The 16,100-nt window shown below is 40.9% G+C and overlaps 1 protein-coding gene and 1 pseudogene across 1 annotated transcript in view; both read left to right on the top strand.

The window, feature by feature from the left end:
* The window catches only part of CDKE;1 (cyclin-dependent kinase E;1), a 180,958-nt gene that overhangs the window by 54,213 nt on the left and 110,645 nt on the right, over positions 1-16,100 (top strand). The window lies entirely within an intron of this gene.
* LOC149218364 (protein DAMAGED DNA-BINDING 2 pseudogene) lies at positions 10,332-11,123 on the top strand (annotated as a pseudogene).

Consider the following 16,100-nt stretch of genomic DNA (forward strand, 5'->3'; position numbering starts at 1 on the left):
TGTTTGTCTCCTAGTGCGAGTTATCTTTGGAAAAGGACAAGCAAGTGAGATTCAATTTCTATTTGAGGAAGGACGAGTTACATGAGTTAGTGAGACTCAGTTAACTTAGCAATCACAAGGCAGAGTTCCCAAAATAAATTTGCTAGATTTAGTTGATGCGAATTGCTTATAAGGAGGACGAAGGAACAAAATTGGATTCATTGTTTTTGTGAGCACAAGGTTGTGAGACAAGACAATAGAGAGCACGATTTTGTGTAAAGGAGCTTGTGAGAGGAAGAGCGTACTAAGGAGAAGCTTGTTGCAGTTGATAAAAGGCAATTTCCTTGAGATTTGCGCAAGGAAATAGGGAGCAGGATCAGGGCTACTTACAAAGTATTTCCTGCTTAATTCAAGCAGGGAGAACAAGGTTGTTTTCTATTGAAACATGATTGTATTGTAAGAGATCTATTGCTCAAAACTCTATCAATAAAATTCTTGAAACAAGCAGAGGGTTTTCCTAGTTGGGTTCCCTAGAAAATTTTGTGTTTTTGTTATCGTTTGACTGTATTTATTTCTGTTTTATTCTGCTGCAAATTGGTAGAGAAGTTATGTGTCTTCGTGCAACGATTAGTTTCAAATTTGTTCACTACAACAGTTGCAAAATTTCAAGGAAATTCTACATGGTATCAGAGTGGAATAGAATAAAGACCAACATGTTGAAAAGTGTAACTAGGTTCGGTCTTCATAGTGACGTGTAATTGTGATTTTATGTAATTGATGAAAAGAAGAAAAATAAAATTATTATTGTAATGCTTGTCTCATGGGTTTCATGAGCAAGGAATTTTATTTTAGTGATGGCTCCCATTGTGAGCCTTTAGGAGTTGTCATCTAGTCATAAAAGTCAATTTGAGTCTATGCCATGTATGAAGGACCCTTCTTGGGCATGTTATATATTTATATAAGTCCTTAAATAAGTTAGAAAGCCCTCCAAGACCAAGACAAAGTCACCTCCTTCAAGTCGGCTTCAAAAGAATAATATAATCTCTCAAATGTGAAATTTCCAAGATCTAACAATCTAAGGAATCCTACTACAACCAGCTGAATCTATTTCACCTAGATTCTAAATTATGAAATTACATTACAAACTTATTTCAGATTTTTTCATGAAACATTGAAGTAAATTACTGAAGCAACCTACACCAAATTAAATATGATTCTGAAACCATAGAAACTGAGCAAGGAAATACAAACACATAGGACACTGTTATTTTTGGACAATAGTCCCCGGAAAAGCCCAATGCGGGAAAACCGGTGCAACAACTCTGAGGATTTATTATTATTAAGTATTAGCAAATTTTGAATACATCACTGAATACCTCACAGTGTTATTCAGTTACAGAGAGAAATACTGGTAGAAGCTTTGTGAATTTACCTCACATAATCACTGAGAAAAAGTCCCGACTGTTCCGCCAGCGGGATGAGGTGCCCGTGGCAGGCTCTGCATTGCCTCTACGCTGTCCCAGCGTCAACCCTCTCAAGCACAACGTCACCCAACTAGGGAATCTATCAGTAGCATAGAGTCACTGCTCTCAGCCTCCCGGTCTCACACCCGCGCTTCCGGCTGCTGAAACTGACCCTTTGCTCTGACTTTCTACTTTCTCTCTCTCCCTCTTCACTGCTTCTGTGTGGCCCTTTTGGCCCTGTGTCAAGGCCTACTGGATCACTCTCTGCCTCTCTCTGCTGATGATTCTCCGGTTGAGAATCTGATTCCTTTTCAGTGCAGAATTTCAGAGAGGGTTTTTCGATCGACTTTGCAGTTAAAAGTGTGAATCTTACTAAAGGAAGTTTGTTATCAAGCAAAGGAAGGAAGGTATAAACTGAGCTCATTTCAGGTCTATTTTTTGGGTTAATTTCCTCTACACGTGTGGGTAGCAAAATATTAGTTGCAGCAGAAGGAGTCGAGAAGAACAACAGTCCTTTTGGGTAGCCAAGTTGAAATAAGCTCAAGTCATAAGGGAGGCGAAGTCAAGCTAGTAGGAGATTCCATCCCAAGCGAAGGAAAGGCATAAGAATAGGTCTTATGTACAATTTAGAATTAGGATTGCAGACCTAATTCAAGGATGTTGAAGGTTTGAAGCAAAAAGTCGAAGTGGAAGAGGACCGAGACAAAGGAAGGAGCAAAAGGTTGACTATCATCAAGGGAACTTGTGTCCTGGTCTTGGAGTGGAAAATAGGTCAAGGGTCTTGGTCTTGCATTCGTCAATTGGAATCTCTATAAGAAGAAGAATTTGTTTGGGTTTTCCTCTCATGTTAAAATTGGAAACTTGGGCCAAACTCCATGTGGGTCTTCTTATTTATGGCAACTGATATTTGTCTTGGATTCCTCTCGTTGATAGGTGTAGGATTGATCTAAAGATCATCCGATTGCGACATGTATTCATGGAGATAGGAATTTATTTGTGTTATGTGACAATTCGTCAAGGTCGGCCAGCAACCAAATTACCGCAATCTATCATCAACGTTTTATTATAAATAGAAGAGGACTTCAAGTCATTTTGCACACACTCATCTCTTGTGATGTCTTTTCATTTGTTTGGGTTTTGGTGAAAGAGAGATCTAGAGGGAGTGCCCTAGCCACAGTCATGGAGGAGTCTTATACGCTGCCCTAAAGAGATCAAATTACAGTCATGGAGGAGACATCTAGAAGCAGTGGAGGAAAGGTTCTATATGCAGTTGATGGAGGAAGTCTAGACGCTGTTCTAAAAGGAGATCTGCCCATGCCCTAGTTGCAATCACAAAGGATGTATAGCCGCTGTCTTGGAGGTGCCCTAATGTCCTAAACACAAGCCCTATTCCGCAACAACAAGAGACCTAATTGGTAGCACTAATATACTATTAAGAGAGACCCATACATAGTCTTGTGAAGCTCCTATTTGCTGTCATGAAAAGGCCTTATACGCAACTCTATTAGGCGCAGTAGAAGAGGCCCTAATCAACAACATATAAGGGCCTAAAGCCATATAGTTAGAAGAGTCCTTCTCACAACTTACAAGGGACCCTAAGACGCAATGAGAAGAGTGGAATTATGCCGCAGCAAAAGGAAGTATTTCATTAGCGTTAAAGTCACATTGCTGTAGGTGACAACGTGGACTATTTTGGGCATGTTTAAGCTATTCTTGAACTCGGTATGCTGGGCAAAAGAATCTGCAAAAAGGTAGGAGCTAGGGACTGCTGCGTAAGGGCTGTTTGGATCATTGTTTGGAGGGACTAAAGCTACAGTCCACTTCTGGGCTAGGCCGCAGGCCATAGCCAACAGTTGAAGGTCTCTAAGTGCTGTGTTCAGAAAGATAGCAGTCTTATAAGGAAACATGTGGTTGGATGGATTGTATGAAGGCTAGCCGCTGTCAATAGGAGGACTGTGGGGTATGTTTAGGGTGCTGTAGCACTCTGAGTTAGTGCCCTATCTAGTGACCAGGTTTGCCATGAAATGCATTAGTCCTTGTTGCAGATGAAAGGTGCTAGATTAGCAGCCTTGTCATGATCCGTGAAGCAGCGAAGAAAGGAGAATCTCATTGAAGGAAAGCCTTAGTATTTTGGGGTAATTGGTTGAGCAGTTCTGGGCCTATCATCTGCTGCATATCTTCAGTCCTTGTCATCAGACCTGCAACCTCATTGTGTCATCTTCATGGTGAAGATCTTTGATGTCTAATCTCCTATTTTGGCAAGTCAAGTATTGACCTCAAATGTATTTGTACTATCTCTCTCTGCTGAACTATTGAAGAATATAAGAAGAATTGATCAAGGGTTTCCCCACATTGGGGTTTGTCCTTGGCTGATGCCACATCTTGTGTCTTCTTGTCTTGGCTTGTCTTCTGCTGTTTATGTTTATGTTCTATTTACACTTTACTATCATGCTGATGTGATTGCTAATCTGAATATTGTCATTGAGCTAATATGAAAAATTGAAGTAAATTGCTCTAAGCATAGAACATACCAAAATTTAACATCTCAAGAGTGAGAGGTTTTTGCCTTGGTTGATAGCCTATATTCTGTGTCTCTTTTCTATTTATGGTTTATGCATTGGTAGCTGTTTGATGAAGAAGAAGACTAATAACCTAAGTAAAAGAAGATCCTAATCTAAAGAAGTAAACAACACAAGAGAAACCACTTAATTGCTATGCCCTAGACTTCTAAACACAACACAAGTTGATTCACACATCACAAGTGCAAATATCGTAAGGTGAAGGACAGAGAAGGGAACCGCAAACTAGAGAAGTCTTGCCAAGAGAGGAAAGGACGAAATCTGAAATATATTTTCTGTGTTTGGGAGGCCGAGATAGGCAGAGGGCAGGCCAAAGTGTTTGAGGCCAAATCTGGGCAAGTTTGTTGTGCAAGTTTAGGGTGCTCTTTCTTTGTTCAGACTGCAGGTTGCTCTATGTTATTGCAGGTGGACACATCTCCTTTTGGGATAGGCCTAGAAGGTGGCTAAACCTTGGCCGCAATCACATAGAACAACAACACAGGTGTAGGAGCCTTGAAGTGGAGGAATTGCGCAGTTGTATGAGGAGTTTTAGGGCAGATTTTTAGGGTTGACGTGGACTATCAGAAGCCCTAACCAGAGCCAAGAAAAACTCAGATTACAGTGCATAGGCCGAGGAGATTTCTAGGGCAGAAATCGTCATCCAAATAGAGGGTTGTTGTGTCCTTCCAATTTTTTTTTGCTAGGTTGGTGTGTCTAGGTTTGCTAAAAGTGGCACCTAGGGCCAAATTCCACATCATTCATCTCATCACATATCTTTCTCTCTCCTCTCTTGATTGGTTTGTACAACTTGGAGGCTTCCCTACTTCGCACATGTGAAAGGAGGACAAATTTTAGCACTGTTTTTGAGGCCGAAAATTTCAGGAAACAAGACGACATTGACCAACGTTGACTTGGGTGACTTTAACTTGCGTTGATTGCGTTTTCTTGGGCAAAATTTCGATTTTTGGAGGTTCCACTCATTGGCACAAAAATCGAGGTGATTGGGACAGTTTGACTGGTTTGACTTCAACGTTGGCTGCAGAATTTATAGCAACATTTTCTCTCTCCTTTGACTGGTTTGACCGATCTATTTTGGGCTTACTTTGACCCTCTTGATAGGCCGAATTCATTTGTTGACCGAGCTGCTTGGAGGACATTTTGGAGCTACTTTGACCACTGTTGACTTTCTGGTAGGGTTGTAGTTGATTGCTGATTTGACAAGACTGTTTTGGGCAAGTTAATTTGATATTTGTACTATCTCTTTGCTGAACTATTGAAGAATAATAAGAAGATTTGATCAAAGGGTTCCCCACATTGGGGTTTTTCTCTGGCATCCACCACATCTTGTGTCCTCTTGTCTTGGTTTGTCTTCTGCACATATTTTTATGTTCTATCTGCATTTGCTATCAATGTGTTTAAGTTAATGTGATTGCTACTTGATATAATTGGAAATTGTCATTGGGCTGCTAAAGGAACATTGAAGGAAATTGTGTTAAAGCATACAACATACCATTTTTATCTAAAATTAACATGGTTTTAGAGCTCAGGGGAAGACAAAGCCCAAGCAAGAGTGAAGTAAAGCAATCACTAAGAGAAGCTGTTGGACAAGGACTTGGAACTAGTCCCAATGATGACTACATCTTTCTTCAAATCCGAGGACAAGCTTAAGGACAAATCCCACTATCATGCACGGAAGAGGACTCTAGATTTGACATTGGAAGAAAATGATGCCATGGACTATGTCAAAGGAAGAGTAGTGGAGACTCCTTCAAATACATCCACAACTTCACAAACAAAGTACAAGAAAGGTGAGGTTAAAACTAAGAAAATTATTGTTGATTCTATTCACAAACCTTTGGTTGCCTATATTTCTGATTTGGAAACATCTAAGGAGATGTATGACAAGCTGGTTGGGATGTTCAAAGTAAATAATGCAAATGAAGTTCTCTTTCTCAAGAACAACTTAAAAGACATCAAGATCGATAGAGGAGAATCCATCCAATCCTACTTCACGAGGATTACCAAGATCAAGAATGATCTCCTATCTATTGGAGAAGTCATTGGCGACATGGAGCTTACTCTTATCGCACTTGGAGGCCTTGCGAGAGAATGGGATGTGTTCAACATTACCATCCTCAACAATGACAAAATTCCGGGATTTGATGAATTATTGGCTAGATGCACTCAAGAAGAAATATGGATGATGGGAAGAGACAAGCCCTCAAATGGAAACAATCCTACTGCCTTCTCCGCTCATTCTAAGAGGAGGAACAATGCTGGTCCAAGGAATCAAGGACAAGGCTTCAAGCCGAGATTTAAAGAAGGAAGAAAAGGAAGCTGCTTCAATTGTAACAGGTTTGGCCACTTTGCTAGAGAGTGTCCTTACAAGAAGGATACTCCAAGAGATGATGACAACAATAACAACAACTTTAAGGGCAATGGCAATCAAAGGCACAATAGGTTCAACAACAACAGAAAGAGGAATGCTCCCACTGCTCGAAATGGAAATGGTCATCCTCCCAAGAAGTCGAGAAACTCTAGGTATGAAGAAGTTAATGTTGTAAAGTAAAAAGAATTTTATCTTATTTCTTCCCTCATCATCTCCTCTCCTTCGGATACATTGGACCATTGGTTGATTAATGGTAGTGCCTCAAGGCACTTCACTGGGTACAAGGAGGTCCTCTCAAATGTGGTTGAATAGAAGACGAACATGGAGATTATACTTGGGGATAATGCCACTTATCTTGTGAAAGGAATTGAGGCTGTTACTCTCCACTTAAATCAAGGTCAAAATCTTCATTTACAAGAAGTGCTATATGTACCTAATCTGAAAAAGAACTTGGTCTCTATTTCTGTGATGGAAGACAAAGGTTTCAAGGTGACATTCATTGATAGGAAAGTTCGTGTTTGGCAAAGGAACCCAAGAGATGCATTCACTCTTGGATTCAGGCTTGAAGGTCTCTATCAGGTTGGAGGAAGTCCGTTGGGAGCAATGACTTGTGATACTTCTCTTCAATCCGAATTATGGCACCGGAGATTTGTTCACCTTCATTTCAAAGCCTTACTTGATGTAAGGAAGATGGTCATAGTATGCCTGAATTCAACTTAAATCATGAAGGTGTTTGTCAGGGATATGAAGTTGGAAAACATACAAGGGGACCATTCCCCTCGAGTGAAACTCAAACCACTGATATTCTTCAATTGGTCCATTCTGATCTATCAGGTACGTTGCTCGTGACATCTTTGGGTGGATATTTCTACTATGATATTTTTGTGGATGACCTCTCTCGAAAATATGGATCTATTTCTTAAAGAAGAAGGATGAAGTATTCGAATGGTTCTGCTCTTTCAAAGCCTTGGTTGAGAATCAAACAGGGAAGAAGATCAAAATATTGAGCATTGATAATGGTACCGAATATGAGTCAAATGAATTCAAAGACTATTGTAGAGAAGATGGCATTAAGAGGGAGACCACTACTGCATATACTGTTGAACAAAATGGTGTTGCCAGAAGGAAAAACTGTACTATCATAGAAGCCACCTGTGCCATGCTTCATGACCAAGGTCTATCGAAGTTCTTATGGGGAGGAGCTGCCAACACCGTTGTGTATGTTCAAAATAGATGCCCAGCATTGGACTTCAAGACACCCGAAGAAGTTTTCACTGGTAAGAAAACTGATATTTCTCATTTTAGATTTTTTTGTTGTCCCATATATTTTCATGTGCCGAAAGAGAAAAGAAACAAACTAGATGCATCTGGGAAGAAATGAACGTTTGTGGGCTACAGTGAAACTTCTAAGGCATATAGAATCTAGTTGTCTGGTAAAAGGGAATTGGAATTAAGTCATGATGTCACTTTCGATGAAGATTTTGCTCTTAGGAAAGTCCAAGAACTTCCTATCCCTAAGAAGGACAATGATGATGTTGATAAAGAAAAGCAAGATGAACCTCTGTCTGATGAACCAATGCCCGATGTTGAAGGTCCGATGGATCCCATCCTAGTGAGCCCACTACTTCAAGAAAAAGACCCTTGTGGCTCAAAGATACTCTTGAAGATGCTGAGAAATATATTGCACCGAGGGGGACATTTCATGAAAGCAAGAAGCTGGATAGGTACCGCTGCCACGAGTACCATTGTCCAATTTGAGCCTTGCAAATTTGAAGAAGCCGTGAAGCAACAAGTTTGGAAGGATGCGATGTACGAGGAGTATGAGTCGATCATGAAGAATGATGTCTGGGATGTGGTTCCTAGACCCAAGGACAAGTTTGTGGTCACTTCAAAATGGCTCTACAAGATCAAACATGGAGCTGATGGAAGTGCTGAAAAGTTCAAGGCTAGATTTGTTGCTTGAGGCTTCTCTTAAAAGGAAGGAGTAGACTATGATGAGATATTTGCACCAATTGCCCAATATAACACTATCCGTTCGATCATAGCCCTTGCCGCTTCGCAAGGATGAAGCCTACATTAGATGGATGTCAAAACTGCCTTCTTGCATGGTTTGCTTAAAGAGGAAGTCTATGTGGAACAACCCGAGGGGTTCGAAGTTCAAGATCGTGAGACACATTTATGCAGGTTGAAGAAAGCCCTATATGGGTTGAAGCAAGCCCCTAGGACTTGGTATGAGAGGATCGATAGCTATCTTATGAAGCTGGGGATTTACAAGGAGCGATGCTAACCCAACCCTATACTTCAAGGTTGAAAAGGACAAACCTCTCATTCTGGTCCTTTATGTGGATGATCTCTTTCGGACAGGTGATGACGCTCTCATTCATCAATGCAAGAGGGAGTTGGCTTCCGAATTCGAGATGAAGGACTTAAGACTAATGCATTACTTCCTAAGGTTGGAGGTTTAGCAAAAGTCAGGTGAGTTTTTCCTTTCTCAAGGAAAATACATTATAAAGCTACTTGAGAGATGTGCAATGGTGGACTGTGTTAGACTCGGTCCTGGGAGTCCCTTGTCAGAATCAAATTCTCCAAGGTTCATTTCTCGTCATTCATTGATGTTACTGTGGTCCAGAAAAGAGTCATTTCAGAGTCAAGGTTTTATAGTTGGTCTTCAAACTTGTCAAATGATTCCTATAGGCTAGAAGAAGGTTCAGTGAGTTTATACTTCAAGATGGTTATCAATGCAGGATTGATTCTTCTTCAAAACCCTGTTTTGAAGAAGAAATCGTTAAATGTGTTTTAAAATATGTAATTATTGAAATTTTTCGATAGAAAGCATGATGTTTTTCAGAGCAGATTTAAGGACAGTGCTATCTATGCCAATAATGAGAATGATCCCTTTACACCTGAGGAACTTCGGCAGCAGGCCCAGGAGGAGAAAAAGAAATATCATACTCTTAAGAAAGAAGGAAAAGGTGAGGAAGCATTACAGGCATTTAAACGAGGCAAGGAGCTTGAACGCCGTTCTGAAGCTTTAGAGCTTTCTTTGAGAAAGAGCAGGAGAAGGGCTGTCATCATTGCGCTCAAAGAGCTGGGATGGTCTGATGTAGATTTGCAGGATGCAGATAGAAAGCGAAACAAAATGAATTTGGAGGGTGAACTGTCAACTCTTCTTGGTGAATCTCAGAAAATAAAAACACACAGAATGAATCTGTTGTTCAGTTGGATCAGCTGTTGTAGAACATGTCTTCAAACTTGCAAATGGAACTCAAAAGAAAGAACTTCTCTCAGAAATATATTCTGCAGAATTTCGGATATTCAAGGGTATCATCCCAAAGGGCAAGGGCAGATTAGTGGATTTGTTATCTGGTGAGCATCCATCAAAAAGGTCTGCAGTTTTGGAGCACATGACATTAGCATTACAGCCAATTCTTGAAAAAGGAATTGTTGACCACTCAATTGTGCATAGAGCTTTGTTGGAGTACATGTGTATATCAAACAAGTCATCTGTGACAGATATAATTCAGCAGCTATCTGGGCCACTTCTTGTACGAATGATCCATACAAGAGATGGTTCAAAGGTTGGCGCATTTTGTATTATACATAGTGGTGCTAAGGAAAGAAAGAAGATTGTGAAAGGAATGAAAGGGCATGTAGTAAAGATTGCTCACGATGAATATGGATGTGTGATCCTCATGTGCATTCTCAGTTTTGTTGATGACACCAGTGTTGTTTCTAAGTTTATATTTCGTGAGCTAGAAAAAGATTTGAAAGAATTGGCATTAGCCAAGTATGGGCGGCGTCCCCTTTTGCATCTTCTTTGCCCAAATGTACCTCGCTACTTTCCTGCAGATGTTCTGGAGACTCTAAGATCAACGATTACTTCTCTTACTACCTGATGGGCCTCCCCAGTGTGCAGATGATGAACCTTCTGAATGTCAAAAGCCATGTTTCTTATGTAAACAGCCTGGGCACACCACGATGACATGCCCACATCGCATAGCGACAGAATATGGGGTTGTCCCTGGCCCCCGCAAATATGTCCAGAGTGGCTTTGACTTTGTATTTGAACGGCAAATCAGAAATCATATCAATATGATCAAGCCAACTTATGTTATTCCCAACCAGGTTGACTCTGCTATCATCAAGTTACACAGTAGACGGATAACTTGCTTAGAATTTCACCCTACTAAGAACAATATTATTATGTCAGGAGATAAGAAAGGTCAAATTGGTATTTGGGACTATGAGAAAGTGACAGAGAGGACAGTTTATGATACAGTACATTCCTTCGTTCTGAATAGTATGAAATTTCATCCCGTGAAGGATGATTATATATACACATCAGGATCTGATGGAACACTTAGTTGCACTGATATTGAGACGGGAGTTCCAATCCTCCTGATGGACTGCAATCTTGATGGATGGAATGGACTGGCAACATGGAGAATGCTATATAGCATGGATATCAATTTAGAGAAAGATCTTTTACTGGTTGCGGATAACTTTGGGATTCTTTACCAGATAGACATTCGCTCAAATAAGAAAACAGAGGAACCCATTCTAATCCACAAAAAGGGTTCTAAAGTTGTGGGACTTCATTTCAATCCATTAAATTCAGATCTTCTGATCAGCTGTGGCAATGATCATTTTGCTCGTCTTTGGGATATTCGCCAATTAAAAGCTAGGGCCTTCCTAGGAGAGTTGAAACACCCACGTGTTGTGAACTCTGCTTAGTTTTCGCCAAAACCTGGCAGTAAAATCATGACTACCTGCCAAGATAATCGGATATGTGTATGGGATTCTATCTTTGGTGGTTTGAGCTATCCAAGCCATGAGATCGTCCATAGTCATGATTTTAATCGTCACTTGACCTGCTTTCGTGCCGAATGGGATCCAAAGGATCCGTCCGAGTGCCTTGCAGTTATTGGTCGTTACATAAGTGATAATTTCGATGGTATAGCTTTGCATCCAATTGATTTCGTCGATACAAGCAATGAACAGCTTGTCGCTGAAGTAATGGATCCAAATATAGCAAACGATCTCCTACTAATGACTTCAGTCCTGATTCAAAGGGATTTGTGCTCCAACATTTATCTCTTAATTGGCCATCAGAGGAATTCAAGGGAAACGATGCTCTGTTTTTAGAAAAAATGGTTTTTCATCGACCTGTAGGGGAAAGGTTCTTGGTCTATTTACTGTATGTAAAAATGGTTTTGTTTCAAATAGTAACTTGGCTTGATTTTGCAATGCGCTTGTCAAAAAGGCGACCTCCACATTCCACATGCCATTTTGGTCTAACAGCAAAAGGAAATGGAAAGTATAACGTGGCAGTCCAGGTCGAAGACAAAATTAGAACGAAGACATCGATCCTGAGCAGAAAAATAGGGACAGATTGCCTATCCTAGTCTTCAGTTATGTTTTGGAGGGTTCACACTACAGCTTCCGCCTTTGTATTGGTCACAGATATGTATGCGCTGATCTTTAGGAACCGATGAGTGGCTTTTTACTATTTTTCATAGTGCCAGTTGAAACAGTTCCATCTTTTCATGGATCGGTTTTCTTCTGAGCTGTTTATGGTATTAAAAAACATTTGTAAAGTGGGGGGAGAGAGTTCTGAGAGCTGGTGGAGAAAAACAGAGCTTCTTTTGTACAGTTTTGACAGAGATTTTAATAAAAATGCAGCTCTGACCCCTGAGATTCCTGTGATATGAAATTTAACATTTGTGTCATCCTTTGTTTCATATGTAGCCTGTTATGTGTTCATTTCATTTCATGATCGTTTCCAATTGAACAAATGAAGTGTTAAGGTAGAATTCATAATTTGTATGCTCTGCCTTTAAGTTTGTTCATATTTAATGTTTTCTTCTGTTTGACAAGGATTCATCTTCTATGCCCTTGTCAACTCCTCAGCAGTCTTGCCGTTCCATTTAATCTCAATTTGATGTTAAAATTTCTTGCCTACCTTGCCTCAGGAGATAATCTGTGTTTTTGATTATATTTCTCTGTTCAAGCTGTTTCTTTGCCCCATGCAGCCCAGAAAACCCCATCATCCATTAAAACCCCTTTTCCTATCAATTTACTAGCCTAAAATCAGTATTCCTTATTGGTCATCTCAGCCCCTTTGAAGACTTTTCTGCCGAGATAGACCCGGAGAGAGCCCTCTCCTGTCCTTGTAGGGCTAGCTACGAGGCTAAGTGGTTTGATGTTGCCTTGGATTTTGCCTTCCTCAGCCTGAGGCCAAATTCGAGCGCTAACAGACTGCAAGTCCGTGACTACTCCAATGGAACTCAACTTTAAGGAGCTATGTGGAAGTGTTGCTGGGCCCGGATTAGCGAACCCTTCCAAGTATCAACAACTTGTGGGGGTCTTGATGTTCTTGGTCAACTCTCGTCCAGACATATGCTTTGCTATGAACACATTGAGTCAGTTTATGGTCGAGCCTCGTCACATTCATTGGATTGCTGCTAAGAATCTCTTGAGATATCTCCGAGGCACAATCCATTATCAACTGACTACCGAGAACTTGAGGCTACATGGATATTTAGATGCTGATTGGGCTGGCAGTGTGTTGGATCGTAAGAGCACGTCCGGGTGCTGCTTCAATATCTTGGATGAGCAGGAAGTAGAAATCGGCTGCACTAAGCACTGCCGAAGCCGAATATATTGCTGCGAGTATGGCCTGTTATGAAGCAGTTTGGTTGAGGAAGCTTTTTAGTGAGCTATTTGAGCACATGCTAGATACTATCATGATCTTCTGCGACAACCAGAGTGGGATTCGCCTATCAGAGAATCTTGTATTCCATGACCGCTCCAAGAACATTAATATCAGGTACCACGTTATCCGGGATATGGTACAATGGAGAGCATTAAGGCTCCACCACATCGTGACGGATGAGCAGGTCGTAGACATTCTCACGAAGCCTTTGGGGAAGGTCAAATTCTTAACCTTTCGAGAGAGACTTGGAGTCGCGGAATGACCCTCCTATGAGGGTCCCGTATGAGTTGGACACTGAGCTTTGGGCGCTTCTGGGGGCTTGGGGTACTTATGGGAGCTATGAGCGACCATAGGGTGAGTGGTTCACCTTCCCCTAGTGGTGCGCTGGATACATGGTGAGTGGTTCACCTTCCCCTATGATACCCATTATGGTTGACATGTGTGTAGGGTGAGTGGTTCACCTTCCCCTACTCGGACACATGCATGTAGGGTGAGTGGTTCACCTTCCCCTATGATTGACATATGCATAGGATGCGTGGTTCACTTTCTCCTATGGCATATGAGCAGGATGAGTGGTTCACCTTCTGCTGCTGACACCCTAACACACATCCTACCCATATAGTGTGGGACTCATAGGAAGTACCTCTCATCTGGCCAATGAGTTGGGAAAAGATGGTTAGGGACCATAACACTACCGATGGACGCATCATGTACTACTGTACTCCCTATGACTAGGATGCATGGTGTTCAACAACTTGATCTGGGATCAAGGACTGACTTTTGTCAGTGGAGTGGTATGATCTTATGAATCACTCTTGATCACTTCTTCCTCATTATTACTTCATGGTTCAACAATGTAGAGTAGGGCAGTGATGACAGGGATGGTATGATGGATTGGCAAGTGGAATTCTCCCGAGTTGAGAGGGAGTGTTAAAATTGGCAACTAGGGCCAAATTTCACCTTAGGACAACTCATATGATGGAGATGATTATTGCATTGGATTCTTCTTTTCGAGAGGTCCAATTTTGATATAAAGATCATCTCATTCTAACAAGCAGAAATGGAATTTTGAATTTATTCTTTCTCATGCACAAACTGTCAAGGTCGACCTCAATCAAATGTAGGCTCATGAAGCCCAATGGATGTGTCTCCTCACCCTCAACAGAGTGTATAAATAGGAGTGACCTATCTCTCATTTGGACATCATTCATCTCATCACACATCTATCTCTCTCCTCTCTTGATAGGTTCGTACAGCTTGGACGCTTCCCTACTTCGCACGTGTGAAAGGAGGACAAATTTCAGGACGGTTTTGGAGGTGGAAAATTTTAGGAAACGGGACAACGTTGACCAGAGTTGACTTGGGTGACTTTAACTTGTGTTAACTGCGTTTTCTTGGGCATAATTTCGATTTTTGGAGGCTGCATTCATTGGCACAAAAATCGAGGTGATTGGGACAGTTTAACTAGTTCGACTTGAAGGTTGACTGCATAATTTACAGTGGCATTTTCTCTCTCCTTTGACTGGTTTGACTGATTTGTTTTGGGCTGACTTTGACCCTCTTGGAAGGCTGAATTTATCTGCTGTCGACCGAGCTGCTTGGAGGACATTTTGGAGTTGCTTTGACCATCGTTGACTTTCTGGTTAGGGCTGCAGTTCACTACTGTTGATTGCTGATTTGACACGACTGTTTTGGGCAAGTTAATTTGATATTTGTACTCTCTCTCTTTGTTGAACTATTGAATATTAATAAGAAGATTTGATCAAAGGGTTTCCCTACATTAGGGTTTTGCCCTAGCATTTGCCATATCTTGTGTCTTGTTTTGGCTTGTCTTCTGCACATGCTTTTATGTTCTATCTGCATTTACTATCAATGTATTTAAGTTAATGTGATTGCTACTGGATATAATTGGAATTGTCATTGGGATGCTAAAGGAACATTGAAGTAAATTGTGCTAAAGCATAGAACATACCATTGTTATCTAAAATTAACAAGGTTGGACAACCTTGTAGATGTTAGTTTTTGTAGCATCAGAGGTTTTCTAGTCTCAAAGCTTTGTGGAGAGGTTAAAACACAAGAGTTTTCCATAACCCAAAAATTGTTTCTAGAAATTCCACCTAGAAGTGTCTCAATTAGATTATTAGCCTATTTTTAAATATTTCCTCAGTCTAAACTTAGGAAAAAGGGGTTAATTAATGAATATTAATTGAGAAAGATGTGAATCATCTAGAAACTCACACGGATCGACCCAGATATGATCTTAGCCATCGATTAAGATTTAATCTTTGCCGTTGGAGGTCCAACAGAAGATTATAAGAAGTTGTCGATGTGTAGATGGAGAATACATACATAGAGTTCGATTTCCTTGGAGAGTTTGATTTTCTAGAGAGCAACAGTCAGTTACAAGAAGAGTTCGAGCTTCAGAAGGGAAGCAGAGACAAAGAGGCGCATGGAAAGTGAAGCTGGAGGAAAGTTTTCCAGATTTGGTGAGTACTTTGCAGAGAGGCCAAGATTTTCTCCAGGAGGTTGTGCAGAGGCAATGTAAAAGCCTCAAGTAAGGAGTTCAATTTTGCTGGGGTGAAGCTGGTTATCGGTTCTAGAGGCCAGAAGATATTTCCAGAGTGTAGGAGAGACAGTTTCCCGGTCAGCAGCAGGCAGGACGACTTGATTTGCAGAAGTTCCACAATGTAGCGTTTAAGGGACTACGCAAAGGTGACACAGGGCTAGATGGACGACATGCTTTTCAGAGGTCAGACAATGCCGTAATTGCTCGGAGTGAGGGTAATTTCCTTAGATAATTTTTGCCAGTATTTTCATTGCATAATTGCCAGTTTTCGACATTCAGATTGTACTCAGAGTATTTTACGGCTGCATAATAATAAAAACCCTCAACTGTTGCACCGGTTTTCCCGAGTTGGGTTTTTTCTGGGGACTTTTGTCCGAAAATAACTGTGTCAATTTTTATGTGTGTGTGCTAGACTATTTCTTAGTTTCCA

The sequence above is a fragment of the Pinus tabuliformis genome, chromosome Q (genome assembly GCF_031772625.1).
Source record: "Pinus tabuliformis cultivar Carrire ecotype Pingquan chromosome Q, CPIR1, whole genome shotgun sequence".
In the NCBI taxonomy this organism is placed as follows: domain Eukaryota; kingdom Viridiplantae; phylum Streptophyta; class Pinopsida; order Pinales; family Pinaceae; genus Pinus; species Pinus tabuliformis.